Here is a 25,526-nt window from a genome sequence, read left to right on the forward strand (position 1 = left end):
TTTCCGTATGTTATGTACAAATCGTAGAACACAGTTCCCTGCACTATACGGTAGCTCTTTCTTTTATATCTGTGTTACGTATGGTAATGTGTATCTTAATCCCAAACTCTTAATTTATCCCTCCCCTGCCCTATGCACTTTGGTGAACATAGTTTGTTTTCTGGGTCCATGAGTCTACATTTGTCTTTTAAGTAAGGGTTTTTGCATTTTTTAATTCCACATCATGGGATAAGTCTTTTGCTATCTGACTTAACTCACTTAATATGATTGTGTTTATATCCATTTGTGTTGCTGCCGATGGCATTATTTTACTCTTTTTAAAGTACACGTGGAACACATACATGATGAAGTATTGCTCAGCCATATTTCAATGCAGTTTGCTGATCTGAGGTCCTGGGCACCACTCCCCTCTTGGCCTTTGGGTTTTCTCTCCAGGAAAACGAGAGTATCTCAGAAACACCTACAAGGGCCAATGAAGGCTTCAGCCTTGGAATCTGCTCCTCTGGGCTTCATGGCCTGAAGGGCTTCCTTCCTTGCAGGACATTGATTAATCCTGGGAAGGTGTTAAATTCTGTTTGAATCTTGAAGGAGGCTGCACTGTGAAGTTTACGAAAATCATTTGGAGACTTTGCCCAAAAACACGTGGTAGCTAACTCAGTAGGAAAAATGGTCGCTGCTTATACAATTAGCTATAGTATCGTCAGAGACAAAACAAATCAATGATGTCTTAAGGCCACTTAATCAATTTCATACATACTCTGATGGCTGCTCTCACATGCCAGAATCATTTCCCCCTTTGGGGAGACAGAAACTGTAGCAGGATGCTTCACTGTGAAGTCTCATTCAATAAATGGATAGGGGTGGAGTTACAAAGGAGAAAAAGGTGTGCATCTCTCAAAAGGCCTAAATAAAATTGGGAGGTCCAGAGACAGAGACCCCTTGAGGCTCGTCACAGGTCCCCGCTGTGTGAACTGCTTTAGTTCCCTGAGACTGGGCTGCCCTCAGTAGCGCAGGTGAGCAGGGAGAGTCCGGCTTCAGTGCCCAATATGACTGGGGGAGACTCATCCCCAATCTGAGAAATGTGTGTCCACGCCTACTGAGAGAAAGGACTGGGGCAAGCCCAGCTATTCCCTCAGAGCCAGTCACTGGGGATCAGGAGGATGCTGGGAAGGCTGGTCAGAGGGCTGATGGTGCCTGAAGTGCACACACTTGTAACAACCTATTTCCCAATGTCCTGTGTCTTGTCAATAATAGCAGAGAGAAGGAGGGTTTTGATTTTGTTTAGAAGCCCTCAGTTGCTGGAATTCAAGTTTAATACTGTAACATTCATCCCTTTGGGAGACTCATCTTCAGTGTGAGACAGGTGATTTGCAAGGGTAAGTAAATCTGGGTCTGCACAGGGAATAGCTTTGCATTCCAGCTTGGAACTCCTCACTACAAAAGAAATGTCCTGCCTCATCTTATTAATAGACACACATTTAAAAGGTACCTAAGTGGATAAACTTCAGGAGCAGGAACATAACTTTCTTTTAAAAGTATCTGAAGTTGTTTGTGATAAACGTGGACATATTCAACCGATTTTTATGGGAAACCTGGATTTTGATTCCAAATAACAGTCTTGAAAATGTCTCAGGAATTGCCCAGTGAATTTGCCTAAATAATACTAGAGCCTTTTTGTATAATAAGTTACTGGATGCTTCTCCTGGTCACAAATCTAAACACCTTTCAGGATTCTCCCAGAAGCAAGTTACCCCAACGCCAGGCCTGACCTGCACAATAACCGCAGGAACGGGATGATGGAAGTCCCAGAAGCCGGGCCGATGAGTCTGAGGGACACCGTTAAATTCCTCAGCGAGGATCATTGGTTGCTTTGGGGAAATCTTTGAATATGGTTTGCACTTTAGTTTCGTCCAGGAAAGAAAGTAATTGTGAGATTACCCTCTGGGTCCTCAGAGGAATTAACTTCGGAGGAACAAGTTCTGACAAGTTGGAGGAAAAGTGCGTGGGGAGAATTTCAGAGGAAGTGCAAAGTTCGAGGAGACACTGACTGTGGAAGACCTGAGGGAACAGCGGAGGTGCAGGAGTAAGTGGAGAGGGAGGAATTGATGCTGGAGGGAAGCCTGAGACCCACAGGCCAGGGAAGGGGAGCCCGAGGCACAGAGGCCCAGATTTCTTTCCTTAGTCTGTGTTTGCTTCAGTTAATCTTGTGATCATGTTTTAGAACAGGCAACTTAAGGTTCCTAAACATGTTTCTAAGGCACAGAATAATGAGGGAAACAGGTGTTCCATTAAATTTTGAAGATGTTTCATAGTTCTCCAGCTTGGTTTCAAGAAAAGTAAGTTTGAGTTTTTCAAAATTCCCCATCATGGCCATTGACATGTGTATTTAATGGAAGCATGAATCGCCTTTCGCCAGGTCTGTCCATCTCACTACAAATTTCCACAAGGTAGGTCCCTGGGTTTAAAACAAAAACTCAGCTGGGGTTCCTACTGCAGAAGTGACCTCAAAGCAGTTAGATAACTTGGACCCCATTTCTCAAGGTGATTTCTGGAGAATAAAGGAATAATTTCCAAGAAGCCTAAAGGGTCAAACAGCTCAAATAGCGCAAATAGCCAGCAGGGCTAACACCAGTCAGGTCTAAGGGATCAGTCTGGTTCTGAAGGAGCCAGGATGAAGGATGCTCAGCACAGGCTCAGTAGATCTGCCCTTATTTCCAAGGAGTAGGAGGAAGACTGGCCACTTCCAGCTGGAACAACCTGATTTCAAACTCAGACTAAATGCCAAATAAGTAACTGTATAAAATATAAGAACTTATGTCAGAAGGGTAAACCTTAAGCAGTTCTGAGACAAAGCCTGCACAGTTGTGGAAGCTGGGCTCCAGGAGAATGACTTAGACTCAAACTCCATTGTAGGTGAGAATCACAGGGCGCAGCTATGGGCCCAGTGTGGGTCCCACACCTGTTTGCTCAGCAGCCCCACAGTCATACGGGGTCTTATCTCATTCCATAAGGGCCATGGAATTGTTGACCTGACACAAAGAGATGGCCAGTTATTTCTCCAGCAAAAAGAATTGTTTTCATCTGGAATCAACAACGATTTACGTTCAGTGCCTGGAATCACAGTGAGCCACCTGCAGGTCCTAGCATACACGGGGATAAGAACTATTTTGCAGATGGGAATGGATGTTGCAGGAGGGGCTGTAGTGAACAAGGCACCCAGGGATTCTCACTGGCTGAGCTGTGACCACCCCTCACTGCCTGAGTCCTTGCCAGGAGGGAACACGGTGTCTTTCTTCTTCTCTGGTAGGACATGAGAGCCCACCGTGCTGTCACCAAACTCTATTTAACTGAGGCTTCTGTGTATTCAGTATTATTGTTATTTTTCCCACTTTGTGAGATTGGATCAGTTTTGTTGTAGAAGCCAGGATCCCCTAGTCAGGCAGTGCTGGGTTTATGAGTTCAACTTCATGGTGAAATAAAAGTGAATCATGTGAATGACAAAAAATGACGTCACTTATTAAAGACACTCATTGGAAGGAAACTCCACACCAGATCTGAATTATGCAGGTTTTTATATTTAAGCCTGGAGATTGAGCCGAAAACAGATTGTGGCTTATCTCTGACTCCAGAGAGTAATTATGTTGTTCCCAGCATGTTCAGATGTTCTGAACAAGGAGCTACATGCAGATCAGACTGTGTTATCCAGACCCCTCCCCATGTCTGAAGAATAAGGGATAAAGAATGAGATAATTTTATAATATAAAGAGGATACAGAAATAAAGCAAAATTCTGCTGATGGGACTGACAAATTGGATCCCCCTCCGTGGAAAACTGCTACTTTCCTACAAGGTTTAGGACCAATTCACCATAAAACCAGCCATTTCAATAGTAGGTGTGTCTCTAGGTGAAATTAAAGCTCACGTTCACTGGAAACACTGTGTGCAGGTGCTCGTGGGGCCTTCACACATGCTGTAAAGTGGAAACAAGGACTAAACCCAGAGCTCAGTGCAGGGCCGTGTGCTGATGGCATCTGAGGTACAATTAAGTCCAGCATTGCAGCCCTTGTCATGGGATCCAATGGAACAGAGTCACTCATTCATTACTGGAAAATACGGGTCCTCCATGTTTCCTCAGATGCCAGCAGTTTCCTGTCCCAGGATTATGTCTTATGTGTGTACGAGACAGTATCTTGGATGAAGGAGGACTTGGATGCAGATATGATAGAAAAGTGTGGGTCCCTGCATGTATGTGCATGTGTGTGTGCGTGTCCCTGCACACTGACGGGAGCCCGGGTTACTCGTGTGATGACGGCTTTCTGGACTTCCATCATCCTTCTGAATTTGGACACTATCAGCTAATTTTCTTTATGAAAATCACCCAATTCTATAAAGAAACATCTAATAGGATTATTTATTCAAATCAATGTCTTCCCCATCATCAGTGGAATCTATACCCAAGATTCTGACATTAATTTTCTCAGAAGTAGGTGAACCTCGGTGCAGCCCAGCCCTTCTGAGGGTGGTGCAGAAAAGTCAAGATGAAGCCTTGGATTCTGAACCCACATCCTGAGTGTTCCTGGGCCCCTCACAGAACTTCCCTGCGGCTGAGGGCTCAGTGCCAGTTGCATCACCCACCTTCCCCCAACTTGTGATTTACTACTTCTGACAGCTAAGACCCTCGCCTGTATGGCTGAGTCTAGACCAGAATCCTTCAGGTGCTGCAGGTCTCTGGTCAGAGGACAGCACAGCTGGGTGGGGAGTGGTTCTGGTGCAAGAAGCAGTTTGAAATGATGAGCCTGAATCTGGGTGGGAATGACCCTCAGTCTTCACACCGGGCAGTTCACACACTGAAGTTTAACACCTGGGATTATGCAGTTCATCCAAGAGTTCCAGTTGAACTTCTCCCAGCTCTCATGCCACCTGGAGATGTCAAACTCAGGTAGGGTGAGTCTTGGTCACATTTCTCACGTCACATAACCATTCTATCCCACTATGTGTAGATTTGAACTTGCAACACTGAGGTGAGATTTATAGCATATTGTGTAGTTTGTAACTTGCATAAAAATAAAATTACAAAGTATATAACAAGTATTCATTACAGCCCAATCACTAGTAAAGACATTTTCTTGAATGTTACTATTGATAGAAATGCATTGAAATGCAGAGACTGTTGAAAACAATCCTGATGAACTCTGCTTACACATTACTGTTCAAGACACTAACAGTCAAAATCATCATGAACTCATCACTGAAGGGGGTCTGGGAAACCTGACCAGTCTTTTCCAAAACTCTCTTCATGCTGACTCAGCATCAGTTATGTCCAAGAGGAGGAGCACAGGTGAAAATGCTGGACAAACTCTCACCTAACATGTGTCCCTGCACAGACCACAATGCGCTACCCGTCTGGGGGCTGCGTACATCACCAACGTGGGAGGAACTCTGGCAGCGACATCACAGAATCCGTGTGCACACGTAAAATATACAGGTTATAAGTGTTTACGCTGAAAACTCACACAATAAACGTGATATTTCCAAATGCTACCAACACCAGCAAACCACAGACATTCACAGCTGCTCAGGGGCCTGGCCCTGTCTGAGGCCAGCAAGGCCACGACTATCTATATAGTGAGATGACATGCAAATAGGGCCTCCCTCTGAGGATAAAGCCACCTGGCCCTGGCCCTGCAGCACTGGGAGAGGAGCCCCAGCCCGGGATTCCCAGCTGCTCCCATTCTCTGAGCAGGACTGAGCACAGACAATACACCATGGAACTGGGGCTGAGCTGGGTTGTCCTGGCTGCTCTTCTACAAGGTAATTCATGGAGAACAAGAGCTTCTGAGGATGTGGGTGGTCGTGAGTGAGGGAATCAGAGCACGTGTGACAGTCTCCTGACCAGGATGTCTTTGTGTTTGCAGGTGTCCAGGCTCAGGTGCAGCTGGTGGAGTCTGGGGGAGGCTCGGTGCAGGCTGGAGGGTCTCTGAGACTCTCCTGTGCAGCCTCTGGATACACCTACAGTAGCTACTGCATGGGCTGGTTCCGCCAGGCTCCAGGGAAGGAGCGCGAGGGGGTCGCAGCTATTTATACTGGTGGTGGTAGCACATACTATGCCGACTCCGTGAAGGGCCGATTCACCATCTCCCAAGACAACGCCAAGAACACGCTGTATCTGCAAATGAACAGCCTGAAACCTGAGGACACTGCCATGTACTACTGTGCGGCAGACACAGTGAGGGAAAGTCATTGTGAACCCAGACAAAAACCTCGCTCCCTGGGGCAACCACAGCCCCCAGGGAGTGCTCACGACCCATCAAGGGCAGGGCTGAGCCCCAGAGCAGGTGCAGAGTTGTGAGATCAGTTTGTAGTTACAATCCTTGGTTTCCTTTTCCCTCCCGTCAACTCTACTATAGACCCTCTGCTGGTTTCTAAATTTTCATTGTTGAGGTATGTGTTGCTTTCTGACAATAATATTTGTAATAAGGATGTATTTTCACAACTGAAATAAAGCTCCAAACAATGTCAAACTTTAGTATAATTTTAAAGGTGACTCAGAAAGTTTCGAACCTGATGAGTACCCTGAGAAGGCACAGGCACTGGGAAAACACGTGCAAACAGTTGCTCACCTTTGTCTCTGCTCCCGGGGCAGGAGGCTGCACACCCTCCATCTTTCTCTCAAAGGGCACGCAGGGTTTGCAGTGAGTAGGATACACGTCACAGATGCCAGTTCCACACTGCCCAGGACTGCGTGTGCAGGGATCCTCATTGCTCACGGGGTCCGGGGTCTACAGATCACATCTGGGCAAAATTTATTTCCAGCACAAAACGAAAAATGTTGCATTTTCTGAACTCCTGGACATTTACAACGTGGGCAGCACTTTGAATCCCCAACACACTAACATTCCCACCTGAGGTCGGTCGGGGTGATGCTCTGCCCTCTTGTTTCAACTCCCATCACGTAAATGAGTCTCCTTCCAGGTCCAGTTAGTGCCATGTTTTTGACACTTTCTGGTATATGTAGAAAATTTTCCTGTTTAAATTGGCCCACGTGTTGTGCTGAAGTGCAGTCCAGTGTCCCTGAGCACAAAGTGCTGTGAGCTGACTTAAGGAGAGAGTATTTCGAACAGACAAGCTCCATTCAGGGATGAATTAAACTGATGGGGGCTGTGAGCTTGATAATCAAGTTTTGGCATAAATTTTATTTCAATAAAGGAACGCAAATCTCACTTTGGGTATTTGTGGCAGTTTGGGTTACCTGGTTCAATTTCAAATTCAGATGATAAATGGAGGTTTATGGTCAAGAAGGTGGTGATGCTGACCAGGTGGAAAATTACCGTGAGGAGATTTCAAGTTCGGGGGACACTGGGCAGACTGTCTCCAGAGGATTCGTGGTACAGGAGGCCGGGGTGGTTAAATATTCCCTGGGGGATGATAGGTGTAGTGAATTGGATCACATATTGAGGGTGATCAGAGTTCCAGGTGAGGATTCCCACTAACACGACTCAGCAGGTTTCTTGATAAACCTGGGACACGCAAAGATAGACGCAGAGTCATGCAGGTCCAGAACTAATTGAGGAAAGCATTTCAAGGAAATTCAGTGATGTGTGGTCAAATGGTCAGTGTCAACTTCAGAGTCAGGGTTCTTATCTTCACTGACATGATTCTCTGAGGGCCGAATCTAAATCCGAAGAACATGAAAACCTCTGGTCATTCCTCCTTTTGGTGACACTGCCACCTTTCAGAAGAAGAAAACAGATGCACAGAGGTGTCATGGATGCACAGACACGGGAGAAAAGTCCATCTGAGGCTCAGTGAGGACGGGGCCCCTGCAGGCAAAGAGAAAGGCCTCAGAAGATCCCAAACTTCTGGGAAACTTGGTCTAAGACTTCCGGCCTCCAGATCTGAGAGAAATGCATTTCTGCTGTTTGGGCTGCCCAGTCTGTTATTCTGTAACAGAATCTCTACCCAAGTAATACACAAATGATGAGTCTTTCAGGTATATATGGGAAAGTGAGTGTCATACTGCAAAGGAAAAGTCACCTTTTCTTCACAGAAGTCCTATGATAATCTCCAAGAGTCACATGAACTTCTACTGAAAAATGGTTTCGGCCTCACAGGAGTGGGTAGAATGATCCTGAACATATTAATGTCCAATATCTATCAGTTTTGGTATAATTTGGAAATAACGATATAAAATGTACTCAAATCGAGAACCAAGCAAATCTCAGAGCAGCAAGGAATGGACGTCTTAAAGTCTGTTCATGATTTCTAAGCGGGGTCTGAGGAACACACTGTAGACAGAGGATGTGAGGTGAAGCATTGAGGAACAGATTAAGAAAATAACAGAATATGTGCTGTTGAACTGAGTTCACTAATTTGTAATAAATGCCAACACGGTGGCAGAAAATGTGTAAAAACTTTGGTGTGACGTCCAGGAAAGAGCACAGCTTTTGTTTAACAAGCAGCTGAGAGTCAGAGCAGAGATGCCGAGCAGGTGAGCAGGGAGCAGAGGGGACCGGGGGGCTGGGGGGCACGAGAGGAGGAGTGTGGGAGACGCCCACTCCAGTTGTTAGTATCAGGCGTGACTTCAGGACGTTTTCACATGAAACACTGGGAGGGAAAGTAGGTCCTGCTCTGCTGATGGTCACTCCCCTGCCCTCCGACTCTCCTTGGACTGAACTCCCTGCTCTGGGAGGAGAGCAGCTGTGGTCAGTGAGCAGAATGGGTGTCCACCCTGGCCGTCAGGCAGCACCGCCTCCCGTGCCCAGAGACATGGCCTGACCTGACCCTCCATGTTCGTGCGGAAACACGACCCCACGTGCATGAGAACCACATGCAGGGCTCAGGGCCATCACAGCACCTCTGCCACCCAGGGCCTGGGTCTCCTCTTCACTGACATCATCCTCTGAGGGCCAAAGGCTTAGCTGAGAAGAACATAAACCCCCCTCTCCACCACATACAGTGCCTCCTGGTGGGTCTGGGTCCATCCTCCCCCACGGAAAGCCCAGCAGAGCCTGTGGTGCTTGGGTCTGTGTGCTGGACAGCATACACCCTGCACCTCCAAAAATTCCCCCCCATCTCCAGAGACACATTCAAGGCCATGTGTCCCTGCAGCTCATCTCTGGGGTCCCTGAGGACACAGCCGTGTGCTATTGTCACAGGAAGGAGAGTGAGTGAGGGGACATCAGGGTGACCCAGACACAACCATCCCTACATGGAGGGCTCAGGTCACCCGGGGGCACCCAGTGCCATGAGGAAATCAGAGGACCCATTTCACAGCAGGTGCAGAAGTAGCCTTGGACGGGTTTCCTCCCAGACACAGCGGATTCTCCACTGGTTCACCGTCTCCCCTGGAAGCCGATCCATAATGTTTCCAGGGAAACTTCCTGATCTGAACTTGGGCCTTTTTCATGGATTCAGGCTTGTCTGTGTTTCATTCCTCATCTAAATTAGGAACATACACACAGAAATATCTCTCCATGGGAACTTTATTTGATATTTATTCACTAACTACTCTTTTTCATTGTCAAATTTACAGAAGTTAAATGACACAAATGATTCTTCTGTGCATCCTCGATTCTGCCCTCCACCTTCCAATGTATTTCCAGCCATTTCATTCTCGAGAGTGTCCTGAGTCCTGTTTCCTGCAGTGCCTTTCACAGGCATAGCATGAAGAATGTTGCATATTTGGAAAATGATGTCTGTGTGACACTGGAGTCATTTTGTCCCCCAGAGGACATTTAGAAATCTCTGAGACAGAGTGGGCCATCACATGTGGGTTGCGATGCAGGTGCCTGGTTCCCTAGTGGGCAGAGTCCATCAATGTGGCCGTGCATCCCACACAGCACACGGCAGCTCCCACAACAGGAAACTAGACTCAAATACCAATAATGGTGAAAAACTAAGATAAAATATTTATATGTTGTCAAATTTATATCATTGTTGACATACAGAGTCTACATTTGCTGTGTGTAAATTATTCTCACTTAGTGGAAAGGCAGACACCAGACTTTGGTCTTCAGTGCACTCAGAGTCCACATTACACTCTCTTCACACAACGTTCCTGCTCTGTGGGCAGGAGGGCCCCGAGCATGGACATACAAGACAAGGGGGCACCAGACCACACCCCAGTACTGGGGAGGGGCTCGTGGTTCGCATGGATTATGGGACCTGGATGTCAGAGCTGTCTTTTCTGAGCCTGAGTCTGCAGAAGCCCCGACAGAGCCCAGGCTGGACTGGATTCTTGCAACATTTAAAATTTCCTGCCTTTGTATCTGGAATAACTGAGGATTTTACCTCAGAACAATAATTTGTTACAATATTAATAGATGTTTCACATATGAGACATGTAGCAAATTGTTACTTGTTTTACAACTGTAATAACACTGCTTGTAATTCTTAAAACCGTATCAGTATATCCAACACACTTGCTCTTGTATCCCTGCCCCACTGTGACCCACCCTGACAGAAATCACTAGACCTTCCCCAGCACCCACATCCCCTCCCCCTCAGGAGTCACAGCACCCCTTCACCTCCCCTCACCCCCTGCAGGCTGGTGGGGGCCACCTTCTCTCCTCTGAGCATGGATGTGACCAGGAACGTCTGTGGAGGTGGGAGCTCACGTCCATCCCAGGGACCTCCTCGGTAACTTACAAGGAAATCGAAAGGAAATAAGGGAGATAAAAGTCAACATTCTCATGGGAAGTTAGCCTTTTTTGATGTAACACAAATAGACGAGCAGTTGTTTCAATAACAAAAGTGGGCTTACTTTGGACCAGTAAACAGCTTCAGTATGGTGTCTGCAGACCTGATGAACCACATGCTCATCTTCAGTAAAAGGAGATGCCTCCTTCATCAAGGGGGGAAGGGGGCTGAGAGAGCCCGAGGGAACCAAAGCCCCTGCGTTTCTCTTGGCTGAGTCCTGCCCAGGAAAGATGGGGAAGCCTTGCTTCCCCCAGCTGGGCTCTGAGGCCATCAAACGGCATGAGAGCTCCCCTCTGCTCACCCAATTTTACTAAACTGAGGATTCCTTTATATTTTGCCTTTTGCCGTTTGATCAAGGTTGAGAACTTTCTCTGAAAACATCACTGATGAAGACTTAGGATTTCTGGGGTTTTTTTCACGTTTTTGTCTGTCAGCGCCAGGAAGGAACTCCTCTGGGTGAAACGTCTCATGTCAGATGGAAAGTGCTCTTTTTGAGGCCACATTCCAGCAACATGGAGGAATGAGAGGGAGAGCGCGCAGGCCCTCTCACCGTAAGTCCCTGTGTTATCAAGACCGGAGGCTGGAGATCACCTGACATGTTATATTCTCATCAGAGACTCGGCAGGAAATTGTCCAATAGGTCTGGCACAGATGCCTTGGGAAGCTGTCTCAGCTGATGTTGCCCTCAATTCTGAGAGTCTCCACAGTCGGGTCTCCAGATGAGCAGGAATGTTCAGGGCCAGCTGCCTTCTTAGGTGTGTCACGTGGACCCAAGTTCTCACTCTCGGGAGACTGGTGGCACAAGGGCTGGTGAGCAGCACCTGCTGGAGACCTTTCCACTGAGGTTGAGGAGTTCTTCTGGAAGTGTCTTTCCCAGTAGATAAGCTATCCAGCTTGCAAGGTGTGACGCTTGCATCTCTGTCTCCTGAGAGGTACTGTGAAAAGACGGCTTCTGAGGAGAATCTTGGAGACGACCAGGAGGCGGAAAGTGGTCCATCACTTTTCAGCAATCATGAGGGACTTCAGTGGTGAAGCTGGGGATCCGAGAGGCTCCAGTACAGGTTTTGCTGTTGAGCGAATCATGCTGAGGTCGGGCCGTATGAACAAAAGTTGGACGCAGGTCTCGGCAGTGTCCAGGTAGCTGGGAGAGTCTCACATTTAGCCCGTAGATCAGGGTGTTGATCAGCCAAGACCCGATGGAGCCCATCTGCGTGGAAGTACATCTGGATGTAAGTGGAGCCCTGGTTCTCATGTCAGGTATCCTAAACATTGAGTCTGCATTTGGGTAAACTGCAATTTTCCTCAAGAAAACGATTGCCCCTTAAGAATAAAAACTGTAGCAAGTGGTAGATGTCTTCCTTCAAGGAGGATTGAGAAGGAGATAAAGGAAACACATTATCCACAAACTAGAACTTCCAAAAGATGTTACATCATCCAGACCAGCCTCCAGACTTAACCAGAATTAGAGGGGCTCTCAATATGGGAAGGAAAATCTGGACTGGTCTAACAAGATAACTCACAGGTCTAAGTATTGGAATACTGATCTGAGTTCTGCTGGACTAACTTGTAAATCTAAGTTTATCAGCATTGGTTTGCTGTTTATGTTTTTTTGCTGGCCAGCTGGATTTTCAAAGATACATATGTGGCTTTGGAATGTTTGTTTGCTGCCTCCCTGCCTCCACTTTTGTGATGATAATGCTGCTAAAGCTGTTCCATGCCTATTGGCCAAATACCCCAAGCTTGTACTTTACCCTATAAAACCTCATGTGCACATCTTGAAGGTGCTCAGAGTTTTGGAGCAGAAGCCCCTCTGAGCCCGCAGGTGTAATACATCTGAGTACTCCAACCCTCCGTGTGGTGCTTGTTTCTTGACTGGCCTGTCATTTTCGGAACAAACGAATTCCTCGAAGAGTAATGACCCAGTAAGTTTAATTCTCCCCATTGAATGCAAAAAGGGACTGGCCTGCTCTAGCAACTGGAATAATAAAGAATGCAGTTCACTAATCAATTACAGTAAAGAATTCAGGAACACGGGGTGGCTGTTAGTGTTGTGTGAGGGTTCAAGGCAACACAGTGCTGCTGCGTTTACTGTGCAGTTTCCTGCCCCGAGGGCCTGATGCGGCTCCAACCTAACCCCCGAGTTTGTCTCCTCAGGAAACCGAGGAACCACAGGGACAAGTTCAAGGAGTGATGAGGCATTGAGCCTTGCAACATTCTCTTTTGGGCTCTATGGCTTGAAGGATTTCTTTACTTGTAGGAGATTGATTAATCCTAGGTAGATGTTTATGGAATATATTTGAACCCTGAAGGAAGGTGCACTGTGAATTTTGCAAATACCAGCGTGAGGCTTTGTCAACATGGAAGGTGATAGCTGATTCGATGGGAGAAAAAAATCAATTCTTCCAGAATTTGCTTTAGTACCATCAGAGACAGAACAGATGAAAATGCTTTCAGTTCATTTAATTTAATGTCTTCTATCAAGTTCTAGAATTACTTCTCTCTTTGGAGATACAGTAATTCTACCATAATATTTCACTGAACAGTCGTAACCGTAAAATGGACAAAGGTGGAGAAATGAATGCATAAACTGTGTGCATCTCTCGAAGGGCCTAAATATAAGAGGAGGCTCAGGGCACAGACGTGTCGAGGCTCGTCACAGGTCCCCACTGTGGGAACTGCTCTAGTTCCCTGAGCCTGGGCTGCTCTCAGTCGTTCAGCTGAGCAGGGAGGGTGCGGCTCCATGACCGTTAGGACGGAAGGAAGCTCATCATCAACCTGGAGAAACTTCTGTTAAGAGAAGGGACTGGGGAGACTCCATGACTTTCCTCAGAGCCACTGGGGACCTGGAGGATGTTGGGAGGGCTGCTCAGAGGGTTGACAGTGCCTGAAGCGCATGCATTTATAAGAGTCTCTTTTTCAAAGTCCTGGATCTTGCCAATAATAGCAGAACCAGGAGGGAGTTGGGATTTTCTGGGGCCTTCATTCGCTTTAAATGAAGTTTAAGTATCTTAGCATGTGTCCTTCGAGGTGTCTCACCTACACTGTGACAGAGGTGGTTTGCCACATTAAGAAAATAAGAGGTGGACACGGTTTCCCATTCCATCCTGCACCTCTTCCCTACAGTTGACATGTCCTGTGTCAGCTTATTTGTAAACTAGGTTTAAAAGCGGCCCAGGTGGAATAAACATATGGAGCAAAACAGCAATTTTCTTCTAAAATTATTTGCAGTTGATTGAAATAAACATGAACAGATTCAACAGATTTTCGTGGGAAAACTGAATTTTTATTCCAAATAAAAGAGCTGAGAAAGTCTCAGGAATTGCCCAATGAATTTGCCTAGTTGCTGCTAGAGAATTTCTATATAACAAGTTAGTGGACTCTTCTCCTGGCTGAAATTCTGAACACCTTTTAGGATTCTCCCAGCAAGCGGTTTACAAAAGTGCTAGGCATGACACAACAATACCTGCAGGAACAGGACGATGTAAGTCAGAGAAGCCATGCTGAACAGTCTGAGGGGCCACATTAAATTTCTCTTTGAGCAACGTTGGTTTGGAAAATCTTTGACTACAGTTCAGGTTTAGTCCAGAGGAAAAAAAAAAAAAAGAAATGAGGAGATGGCCCTCTGGGTCCTCATAAGGATGAAGATTAAGATAACAAGACCTGACAAGTTGGAGGAATAGACTATGGGGAGAATTTTAGAGGAAGTGGGAAGTTGGCTGAGACACTGACTGTGGAAGACCTGAGGGAACAGCGGAGGTGCAGGAGTAAGAGGAGAGGGAGGAATTGGTGCTGGAGGGAAGCCTGAGACACACAGGCCAGGGAAGGGGAGCCCGAGGCTTCAGAGGCCCAGATTTCTTCCCTTAGTCCCTGTTTGCCTCAGTTAATCGTATGACCATAGTTTACAACAGAAGATGTAAGGCTCCCAGGCATAATTCAAAGGTGCATAATAATAAGGGAAGTCGGCGTTCCATGCAGACTTGGAGATTTTATGTATTTGTCTGACTTGATTTCAAGAAAAGCAAGTTTGAGGACTCCAGCAGCTCTTCATAACAGCCGATGAGACATACGTTTAATGGAAGCATGATTGCCTCTGGCCAGGTCTGTCCATTTCACTACAAATTTGCATAAGGCAGCTCCCTGTTTTTGACACAAACTCAGCTGGGGTTCCTACTGCTGAAGTGACCTCAAAACAGTTAGATATTGGGACCCCATTTCTCAAAAGGTTTTCTGGAGAGAAAAGGAATAATTTCCAAGCAGCATAAAGGGTCAAACTGCTCAAACAGCGCAAATAGCCAGCAAGCCCGACACCAGTCAGGTCTAAGGGAACAGTCTGGTTCTGAAGGAGCCAGGATGAAGGATGCTCAGCACAGGCCCAGTAGATCAGCCCCTATTTCCAAGGAGTGGGAGGAAGGCCGGCCACTTCCAGCTGGAACAACCTGCTTTCAAAGTCAGAGTGAATGCCAATTAAGTACTTCATACAGTACATGGTCTTTCCTACGAAGGACACACCTTACAATAGTTCTCAGGCAAAGTCTGCAGAGCTTCCTACTGCACAGATGTGGAAGCTGGAACCCAGGAGGATGACTTAGACTCAAACTCCAGGGTGGGGGAGAAACACAGGGAGCAGCCATGGGCCCAGTGTGGGTCCCACACCTGTTTGCTCATCAGCCCCACATTCATACGGGGTCTTGTCTGATTCCATAAGGGCCATGAAAATGTTGACCTGACACAAACAGATGGCCAGTTATTTCTCCAGCAAGAATAATGTTTTAATCTGGGATCAACAAAGATTTGCCTGGATTTGTGATCCCTGGAATCACAGTGAGCCACCTGCAGGCCTTAGCATACACGGGGATAAGAACTATTTTGCAAATGGTAATAGATGTTGGAGGAGGGGCTGTAGTGAACAAGGCACCCAGGGCTTCTCACTGGCTGAGCTGTGACCACCCCTCATTGCCTGAGTCCTTGCCAGGAAGAAAAAGGAGGTATTTCTTCTCCATGTTGCTGGACTCTTCCATCCTGGTAAGACATGAGATCTCACCATGCTGTCACCAAACTCTATGTAGTTGAGATTTCTGAGTATTTAGTATTATTGTTATTTTCCCCAATTTATAAGATTTGATTCGTTTTGTTGCAGAAGCTAAGCTGCTCTTGTCAGGCAATGCTGGGATTATGAGTTCAACTTCATGGTGAAATAAAAGTGAATCATGTGGATGACAAAAAATGACTTCACGTATTAGAGACACTCATTGGAAGGAAACTCCACACCAGATCTGGATTATGTAGGTTTTTATATTTAAGCCTGGAGATGGAGCAGAGATCAGACTGTGGCTAAACCCAGTACCCAGAGAGCAATTATGTTGTTCCCAGCATGTTCACATGTTCTGAACTAGGAGCTACATGCAGGTGAGACTGTGTTATCCAGACCCGTCCCCATGACTGAAGAATAAGGGATAAAGAATGAGATAATTTTGTAATATAAAGAGGATATTGGAGCAAAGTAGAATTCTGCTGATGGGACTAAAAACTGGAGCCCCAACTACAAAAAAGTGCCACATTTTAGAATTTTTAGCATCAACTCACCATGAAACCAACTATTCCAATACTACGTATATCACTGGGTGAAATTAAAGCTCACGTTCACTGGAAACACTGTGTGCAGGTGCTCGTGGGGCCTTCACACATGCTGTAAAGTGGAAACAAGGACTAAACCCAGGGCACAGTGCAGGGCCGTGTGCTGATGGTATCTGAGGTACTGTTAAGCCCAGCATTGCAGCCCTTGTCGTGGGATCCAAGAAAACTAGAGTCGCTCATTCAATACTGGAAAATACGTGTCCTCCATATTTCCTCAGATCCAACAGTTTCCTGTCACAGGACTATGACTCTTTGTGTGTCAGAGACAGTATCTTGGAGGGAGGAGGTTTTGGATGCAGATATGATACAAGAGTGTGAGTCTCTGCACGTACGTGCATGTGCACCTGTGTGTGCATGTGTGTGTGTGTGTCCCTGTGCACACTGAGGGGAGCCCAGGTCATATGTTTCATGATGGCTTCCAGGACTTCCACCTTCCTCTGAATTTGGATAAGACCAGCTACTTTGCTCTATATAAAAAACAGTATTCTTTACTGCAATTTGTAATGAGAATATTTATTCAAATCAATGACTTCGCAATCAGCAATGGAAGCTCTATCCAATCATCCTCTATCCAGGATTCTGACATTAATTTTCTCAGAAGCATGTGAAACTTGGTGCATCCCATCTTTCCAAGAATATTGCTGAGAATTCAGGATGAAGCCTGGGTGTCTGAATCCACTTTCTGTGTGTTCCTGTGCCTCCTGACAGAACTTCTCTGACTCTCAGTCTCAATGCATATTTCATAACCTCACCCTCTTCCTCGTTATGCTTTCCAGCTTCTGAAGCTAAGACCCTCGCCTGTGTGGATGAGTCTAACCCATAAGCCTTCGAGCTGCTCCAGGCTTTGGTCTGAGGGCAGCACACCTGGGTGGGGAGTGGATCCACGAAAGACTCAGTTTGAAAAGATGACACAGAGGAGTTGACAGTGACCCTCAGGTGCACTCCTGGCAGTTCACACTCAGAAACTTCAGTCACCTGGGATTTGGCAGTTGATCCAGGAGTGCGGGGTGAATCTTCCTCCCAGCTCTCATGCCGCCTGGAGACGTCAAACACAGGCAGGTGAGGTTTGGTCCCATTTCTCACATCACATGGACAATCTCTGCATCTCTGTGTAGGTTTTAATATGCAGAGCAGAGGTGAGTTTGACAGCGCGTTACATTGTTCATGTCATTTAAGTAAAAATAAGACAACACAATGGAAATTAAGCATCTTTCAATCACAATCCCCTGATAAGTAAAGATGTTTTCCTGAATGTTGCCATTGATAGAAAGCCAAATATTAGGACTCCTGAGAATATGTGCATGATCCCTGCTCACACATGATCAGACACACACGACCATAGGACAGAATCGTCGTGTTCTCATCACAGGAGGGGGTCCAGGAACCCTCACCAGGCTTGTCCAACTCTGTCTTTGAATTGATTCTAGATCAGTTATGTCCAAAGAGGCAGAATGCACATGAAACCACTGGGATGACCCCTCACCAAATATGGTCCCTGGACAGTCCACAACGCTCTACACTTCTGGGGTTGTGTAACTCTCCAGTACGAAAGGAACACTGACAACTGCAGAAAAGGATTTGTGTTAATGTGTAGAAACAAAAGAACATAGCAGGGTGCTAAGAGTTTACCCTGAAAAATTCACATAATAAAAATGGTATTTCCAAATGCTACCAACACCAGCAAACCACAGACACTCACAGCTGCTCAGGGGCCTGGCCCTCACTGAGGCCAGCAAGGCCCTGACTTTCAATATAGTGAGATGGCATGCAAATAGGGCCTCCCTCTGAGGATAAAGCCACCCAGCCCTGGACCTGCAGCTCTGAGAGAGGAGCCCCAGTCCGGGATTCCCAGCTGCTCCCATTCTCTGAGCAAGACTGAGCACAGATGACTCACCATGAAGCTGGGGCTGAGCTGGGTGGTCCTGGCTGCTCTTCTACAAGGTAATTCATGGAGAACAAGAGCTACTAAGGATGTTGGTGGTCGTGAGTGAGGGAATCGGAGGACGTGTGACAGTCTCCTGACCAGGATGTCTTTGTGTTTGCAGGTGTCCAGGCTGAGGTGCAGCTGGTGGAGTCTGGGGGAGGCTTGGTGCAGCCTGGGGGGTCTCTGAGACTCTCCTGTGCAGCCTCTGGATTCACCTTCAGTAGCTACTACATGAGCTGGGTCCGCCAGGCCCCAGGGAAGGGGCTGGAGTGGGTGTCCAGTATTTATAGTTACGGTAGTAACACATACTATGCAGACTCCGTGAAGGGCCGATTCACCATCTCCAGAGACAACGCCAAGAACACGCTGTATCTGCAAATGAACAGCCTGAAACCTGAGGACACGGCCGTGTATTACTGTGCGGCAGACACAGTGAGGAGAAGTCGGTTTGAGCCCAGACACAAACCTCCCTTCAAGGTCACAGGGGACACTTAGGACCCCCTGGGGGCACTCAAGACTCCCCAGTTGTGCCGTTCAGCCCCAGGGGCAGGTGCAGGAAGTGCTGGTTTCATGGTTTCCTGTCAGGCTCTGGGGTTTCCTCTCCACAGAGCAGGAACCCCTCTGGATCCAGGAATCTGTGCTTGAACATTTAGTGTCTAAATTAGAAAGGTTTTCTAAAAGGAAAAACAACAGTTAAACCAATATTCTCTCCTGCACAAAAGGCGGAGAGTCTCCTGCTTTAAATACTCCTGTTGGCCCCTGTCCAAATCCAGTCAATGTGCAGCAGTTTCAAAACCATTTAGTGGATTTACTGACAGTTAAACACACTCTACCCTCCTCCCCTGTGAACTCTCAGCCCCACCCTACTGATGGGGACACTTGTCCCTGCCAGGTGGGGGCTCCTGGCTGACATCCTGCATGAGAAGCCCGGTGAGCCTGGCAGCCCCCCAGGACCACAAGCGGGTCACAGGGAATGACGCCAGTGAGAGGGGACGGGTGGGGCCGTGGCCACGTGTGCTCCTCCTCCAGGTCCCTGCAGAATAGAGGCACCTGCTCCCTGTTCCCTGTGCAGGTTACATTGGGTCACGTGCTCTCTGATCAATTATCACCGATAAACACACAGATAATTGGGAGGGACCTGTTACAGACAGGTGGGCACTGACGTGTGAAATTTCAGAAACTACTGCAGACCCACTGCAGGACGCTTTCTTCACCGTGCAGTCTCAGGTGAGCACCAGAAGCAGGAAAGCCACCCGCGCTCTCACTCCAGGAAGAGGGCTCTGCATCCTCACCAGGCACGCCCGGCTTGTCCAGGATCCCCTTCGGGGCGGTCAGGTCCCGTGCTTACAAGCCCAAGTCTGGCCAGGAGGGCTCTGGCCCCCTGCTGTGTGCTCTCCCGCACCCCGCACGCATGCGAGGCTGCACAGTGCAGCTCACACCTGGAAAAGCAGGTACAGCTGGTACCTGCATCACACGCCGGGTGTGCAGAGGTAAACACAAACGCTCCAGCACACACCAAGTGCGGGGTCCAGGGCGTTCCACCCAGAATGTGCCCCAGTGCCATGCCGATTACTGTGACTTACAGTGGCTTAAGGAGCAGCCACCACAAGAGGGACACTCGGACCTTCCCCTCTGTCTCCCAGCGCGAGACTTACGCCTCTCCTGTGAAAGGCACGCTCCCTGCGTCTGGAGGTGGAAGGACACCCGTCACCCCACGTGGGGACCCAGCCTGGCGGCTCCTGGCGGCAGACTCTGCTCCTTCCCTGATGCGCTAACCCCCACACAAGCTCTTCTCAGGTTCTTCACTAATTGAGCCCCAAACCACAGATTTCTTCACCCTGTCAGTTCCTCATGATACTGTGTATCTTTGTCCAAAAGTATGCGAGCTGCCTGCTTTGGTCTCGCCTCATCCATTTCTATGTCACACCCAAGAGCATGATTAATATTTACTACTTTTCTCCCATTAATCTGTCCTTGTGAATTTTATTATGAGCCCAGCCTCGAGAACGCAAGACGTCTGGGGAGGAAATTTCCCTCCTGACAACCCCACGCTGTCTTCCCTTCAGTCTGACTCTGCACAACGGTTAGGAGCCTCCGTCCTCCCTGGCCACATTCACATTCTGGAAATAACCCGGCCAGGTTTGCTCTGGAATTTTAGCATTTCCACCACTTCCTTTGATGTTCCTTCCAATTATTTGACATTTCATTGTCCATTTTCTGGGTGAACAGTGTTCATTATTCATTTATTATGAAAGCACATCTTGGTTGCTTCCAAATATCCGCAAACATGAATAAAGCCGAGGGAACCTCGTGTGCAGGTATTTGGACATAAATCGCATTCTCCTTCGTGTGCATACAAAAGAGCACTATGCTGGAGCACAGGACGGTAGTGTGTTTAGTTTTGTAAGAAGCCACCAAAACGTCCCCGAGGGGGCTTCCCATTCTGCACCCCCACCTGAGGGAAGGGGCTTCCTGCCGCTCCACCTCCTCCCATTCTTTGATGTCCTCAGTGTCCTGGGAGTCAGTCACTCGAATGCTTTGCAGTGATGCACACTTACTGCTTTAACTTGCACTTCCCTGTGGGGAGGTCAGTGTGAGCCCAGACAGAAACCTCCCTGCGTGGGGAGCCCAGAACCTCCAGGGGGTGCTCAGGACCCACCAAGTGCAGGCTGAGCCCCAGGAGCAGGTGCAGAGGGGGTTGGGAGGGGAGTCTTGTTAGAACCCGTGGTTTCCTCTTCCTGCCCAGGAGCTCCACTAGAGACCCTCTTCTGTGTCCTAATGTTTCATTTGTTTTCTTTTACATTGCTTCAGATAATATGTATTTCAGACTGGAACAAATCATAATAAAATTTGTATGGAACCATCAAAGATCTAGAATTTCCAAAGCATTACTGAAGAAAAAGAAAAAGGCTGGAGGAATAATTCTCCCAGGCTTCACACAATTCTATAGAGCTTCAGTCATCAAGACAGCATGGTATTGGTACAAAAACAGACATATGGACCAATGGAACATAATAGAGAGCCCAGAAATGAACCCACAAATTTTTGGTCAACTAATCTTCAACAAAGGAGGCAAGAATACACAATGGAATAAAGACAGTCTCTTCAGCAAATGGTGTTGGGAAAACTGGACAGCAGCAAGTAAATCAGTGAAGCTAGAACACTCCCTTACACCATACACAAAAATAAACTCCAAATGGATCAAAGACTCAAACATAAGACAAGATACAATAAACCTCCCAGAAGAAAATATAGGCAAAACATTATCTGATATACATCTCAAAAATGTTCTCCAAGAACAGTCTACCCAAGCAATAGAAATAAAAGCAAGAATAAACAAATGGGACGTAATTAAACTTACAAGCTTCTGCACAGCAAAGGAAACCATAAGTATAGCAAAAAGACAACCTATGGAATGGGAGAAAATTTTTGCAAATGAAACTGACAAAGGCTTGATCTCCAGAATATATAAGCAGCTCATATGACTTAATAAGGAAAAAACAAATAACCCAATCCAAACATGGGCAGAAGCCCTAAACAAACAATTCTCCAAGGAAGACATACAAATGATCAATACGCACGTGAAAAAATGCTCAATATCACTAATTATCAAAGAAATGCAAATCAAAACTACAGTGAGGTATCACCTCACACCAGCCAGAATGGCCATCATTCAAAAGTCCACAAATGACAAATGCTGGAGAGGCTGTGGAGAAAGGGGAACCCTCCTACACTGCTGGCGGGAATGCAGTTTGGTGCAGCCACTGTGGAAAACAGTGTGGAGATTCCTCAAAAGACTAGGAATAGACTTACCATATCACCCAGGAATCCCGCTCCTGGGCATACATCCAGAAGGAACCCTTCTTGAAAATGACACCTGCACCCCAACGTTCATAGCAGCACTATTTACAACAGCCAAGACATGGAAACAGCCTAAATGTCCATCAACAGATGACTGGATAAAGAAGATGTGGTATATTTATACAAAGATATACTATTCAGCCATAAAGACAGATAACATAACACCATTTGCAGCAACTTGGATGTTCCTGGAGAACGTCATTCTACATGAAATAAACCAGAAGGAGAAAGAAAAATACTATATGAGATCGCTCATATGCGGAATCTAAAAAAAAAAAAAAAAAAAGACAACAGACTCATAGACATAGAACGCAAACTTGTGGTTCCCAGGGGGATGGGGGGTGGGAAGGGACTGGGATTTTAAATGTAGAATAGATAAACAAGATTGTACTGTGTAGCAGAAGGAAGTATACGCAGGATCTTGTGGTGGCTCACAGCGAAAGACAACGTGAGAATGAATGTATACATCTTCACGTATAACCGACAAGTTGTGCTCTACACTGGAATTTCACACAACATTGTAAAATGACTATAACTCAATAAAAAATGTTTATATATATATAATGAAAGTCAAATATTAGAGATTCCTGAGAATATTTTTATAAACCCTGCTTAAATATAATTAGATAAACACCGTAATAGAACAAAATCATCATGTTCTCATCACAGTAGGGGGTCCAGGAATCCTCACCAGACTTGTCCAACTCTGTCTTATAATTGATTCTAGATCAGTTATGTCCAGAGAGGCAGAGCACACCTGAAAACAATGGGACAAACGCTCCTCAAATATGGTCCCTGGACAGTCCACAGTGCTCTACACTTCTGGGGTTGCTTAAGTCTCCAGTATGGAAGGATCACTGACAACTACACCACAGGATTTGTTTCCAAGAGCAGAAACAAAAGAACATATGGGTTCTAAGTGTTTGTCCTGAAAAATTCACATAATAAAAATGATATTTTCAAATGCTACCAACACAAGCAAACCACAGACACTCAAAGCTGCTAAGGGGCACGGCCATCTCTGAAGGCAGCAATGCCCCAATTTTCTATATAGGAAGATGACATGCAAATAGGGCCTCCCTCTGAGGATAAAGCCACCCGGCCCTGGCCCTGCAGCTCTGGAAGAGGAGCCCAAGCCCCGGGATTCCCAGCTGCTCCCATTCTCTGAGCAGGACTGAGCACAGACGACTCACCATGGAGCTGGGGATGCGCTGAGTGGTCCTGGCTGCTCTTCTACAAGGTAATTCATGGAGAACAAGAGCTACTGAGGATGTGGGTGGTCGTGAGTGAGGGAATCAGAGGACGTGTGACAGTCTCCTGACCAGGATGTCTTTGTGTTTGCAGGTGTCCAGGCTGAGGTGCAGCTGGTGGAGTCTGGGGGAGGCTTGGTGCAGCCTGGGGGGTCTCTGAGACTCTCCTGTGCAGCCTCTGGATTCACTTTTGATGATTATGCCATGGGCTGGGTCCGCCAGGCTCCAGGGAAGGGGCTGGAGTGGGTCTCAGCTATTAGCTGGAGTGGTGATAGCACAAACTATGCAGACTCCGTGAAGGGCCAATTCACCATCTCCAGAGACAACGCCAAGAACACGGTGTATCTGCAAATGAACAGCCTGAAACCTGAGGACACGGCCGTGTATTACTATGCGTGAGACACAGTGAGGGTAAGTCGGTGTGAGCCCAGATGCAAACCTCACTGCAGGGTCACAGGGTAGGTGCCAGGGGCACACACGACCCACCAGGGGGCGCACCTGATCCACCAGGTGGTGCTCAGGGTCCACCTGCTGTGTTCAGGGTCAGCCCAATGAGCAGGTGCATGGGGCGGTGATTGTCTCTTCTCATTAAGAAAACCTTTTGTGGGCTTATAACAATTGGCATTTTATAGGTGATGGGTTTTTTAATTTTAAACGTTATAATTTGTGTTTATACTGTACCTGTGTTTTCAAGTACTCTACAATAAATGAGATAATAACCTCTCTGTGTACAGTTTAGTTTTTCCAAGGAAACAGAACCAATGTCTGGAGAAACCAAAACAATAGAACATTCATATGTTTTCTACATACATGGCCATGGAGGCTGAGCAGTCCCACAAATTACTGTCACAAGCTGGAGACCCAGGAAAGTGGGGGTGTCTTTCCAGTGTGATTCTGATGCTGAGAACCAGGGGAGCCATTGTTGGAAAGCCCAGCCTGAGGGCAGGAGGAGGTACGTGTCCCAGCAGAAGCGTGAAGGCGGGAAGGAAGCTGTGGTGAATGACTGCTGTGTTCGCCTTTAGCCACATAAGAAGGGATAAGACATGAAAGAAACAAAGACATAAACACACGCATACACACACTTACACACGGATATACACGCATGCACACACATATACATGTGGCTGCAGCAAAACAAGGGGAAAGTGCGCGGGACAACTACAGCCCTCTTTCCATAACTGCTCAGAAGTCTCGGCTCGTATTGCTGCTTCCTCCTTCCTGCCCCCCTTCTGGGTGCCTTTGCCTTCAGCAAGCACCTCAGCTGTGCGGCCATGACCCAGTGAAGTGACCAGAACCTTCATTCCAATGGATCTGGACCAAAACAGTCATCCTTGGGTTGAGTTGTTGTGGTTTTCTGTTCACCTTGAGGACAAGACATCCTAATAGGGAGACACAGGAAGGGACCCCTGTCCCCAGAAACCCCTCTTCACTCCCATGGCGGGGCAGGGCTCCAGCTCCCCCGGGAGTCAGAAGCAGTCACCCAGGCAGCTCATCCTCTCCCTTCTTTGCCTGTAGGTTCAGAGGCTTGAGGAGCCAAAAAGCCCAGAAGACAGACTTAAAGAGCAGGTCAAAGAAATCATCGTCCTCTCTCCTGGTGGAAGTGTCCCTCCCTCGGGGACCAAGGCCATAGGCCAGTAGAGCATAAAGACACAGGGAAAGAAGGCAAGCTAGCTAGTGGTCACTGGGGGTAACAATGAGTGGTGCCACCACCCATCCATTTCCTGATTCTGTGACCCATGAATCAAGGCTGTGAGAGAAGAACAACATACTGAGAGTAAATAGTTCACAGTCGGCCGGAGAACCTCACCTCAGCCCTGCAAGGTGTTACTACCCACCTGGCACTGCTGTTGATCTTCTACAGGCAGCTTGTGTTCTAAAACCCAGCAGCTGTGGGATGGTGAGGAATCTAGGACTGGTGGATCCGTGCGCTCGGGCCGATTGATGCATTTCCTCTGCTGTAAAGTGAGTTCCCGATCAGAAGCAATGCTGGCTGCTGGACTCCCGAGACTGTGGGATCTGAAAGTCCCTGGGTGGTGGTTTTGGCAAGAGAATTGCATTCCCTGCTTTCTAAGAAAGAAAATTTATATCCAGTATAGATATATAGATTTAGTAAGAACAGGAGGTTACCTGTTCTATGATGGAAGTGGCCCAAAGTAGCCA

The 25,526-nt window shown here is 47.1% G+C and overlaps 1 pseudogene across 1 annotated transcript; it reads left to right on the forward strand.

Annotated features, from left to right (window-relative positions):
- The first annotated feature begins 5,603 nt into the window (after nucleotides 1-5,603).
- On the forward strand, nucleotides 5,604-25,004 carry LOC141577854 (uncharacterized; annotated as a pseudogene). Its single transcript, XR_012507303.1, has 5 exons — nucleotides 5,604-5,810; nucleotides 18,377-18,701; nucleotides 23,289-23,356; nucleotides 23,461-23,777; nucleotides 24,882-25,004. The product of XR_012507303.1 is annotated as an uncharacterized LOC141577854 (transcript).
- Nucleotides 25,005-25,526: the final 522 nt, after the last annotated feature.

The sequence above is a fragment of the Camelus bactrianus genome, chromosome 6 (genome assembly GCF_048773025.1).
Source record: "Camelus bactrianus isolate YW-2024 breed Bactrian camel chromosome 6, ASM4877302v1, whole genome shotgun sequence".
NCBI lineage: Eukaryota > Metazoa > Chordata > Mammalia > Artiodactyla > Camelidae > Camelus > Camelus bactrianus.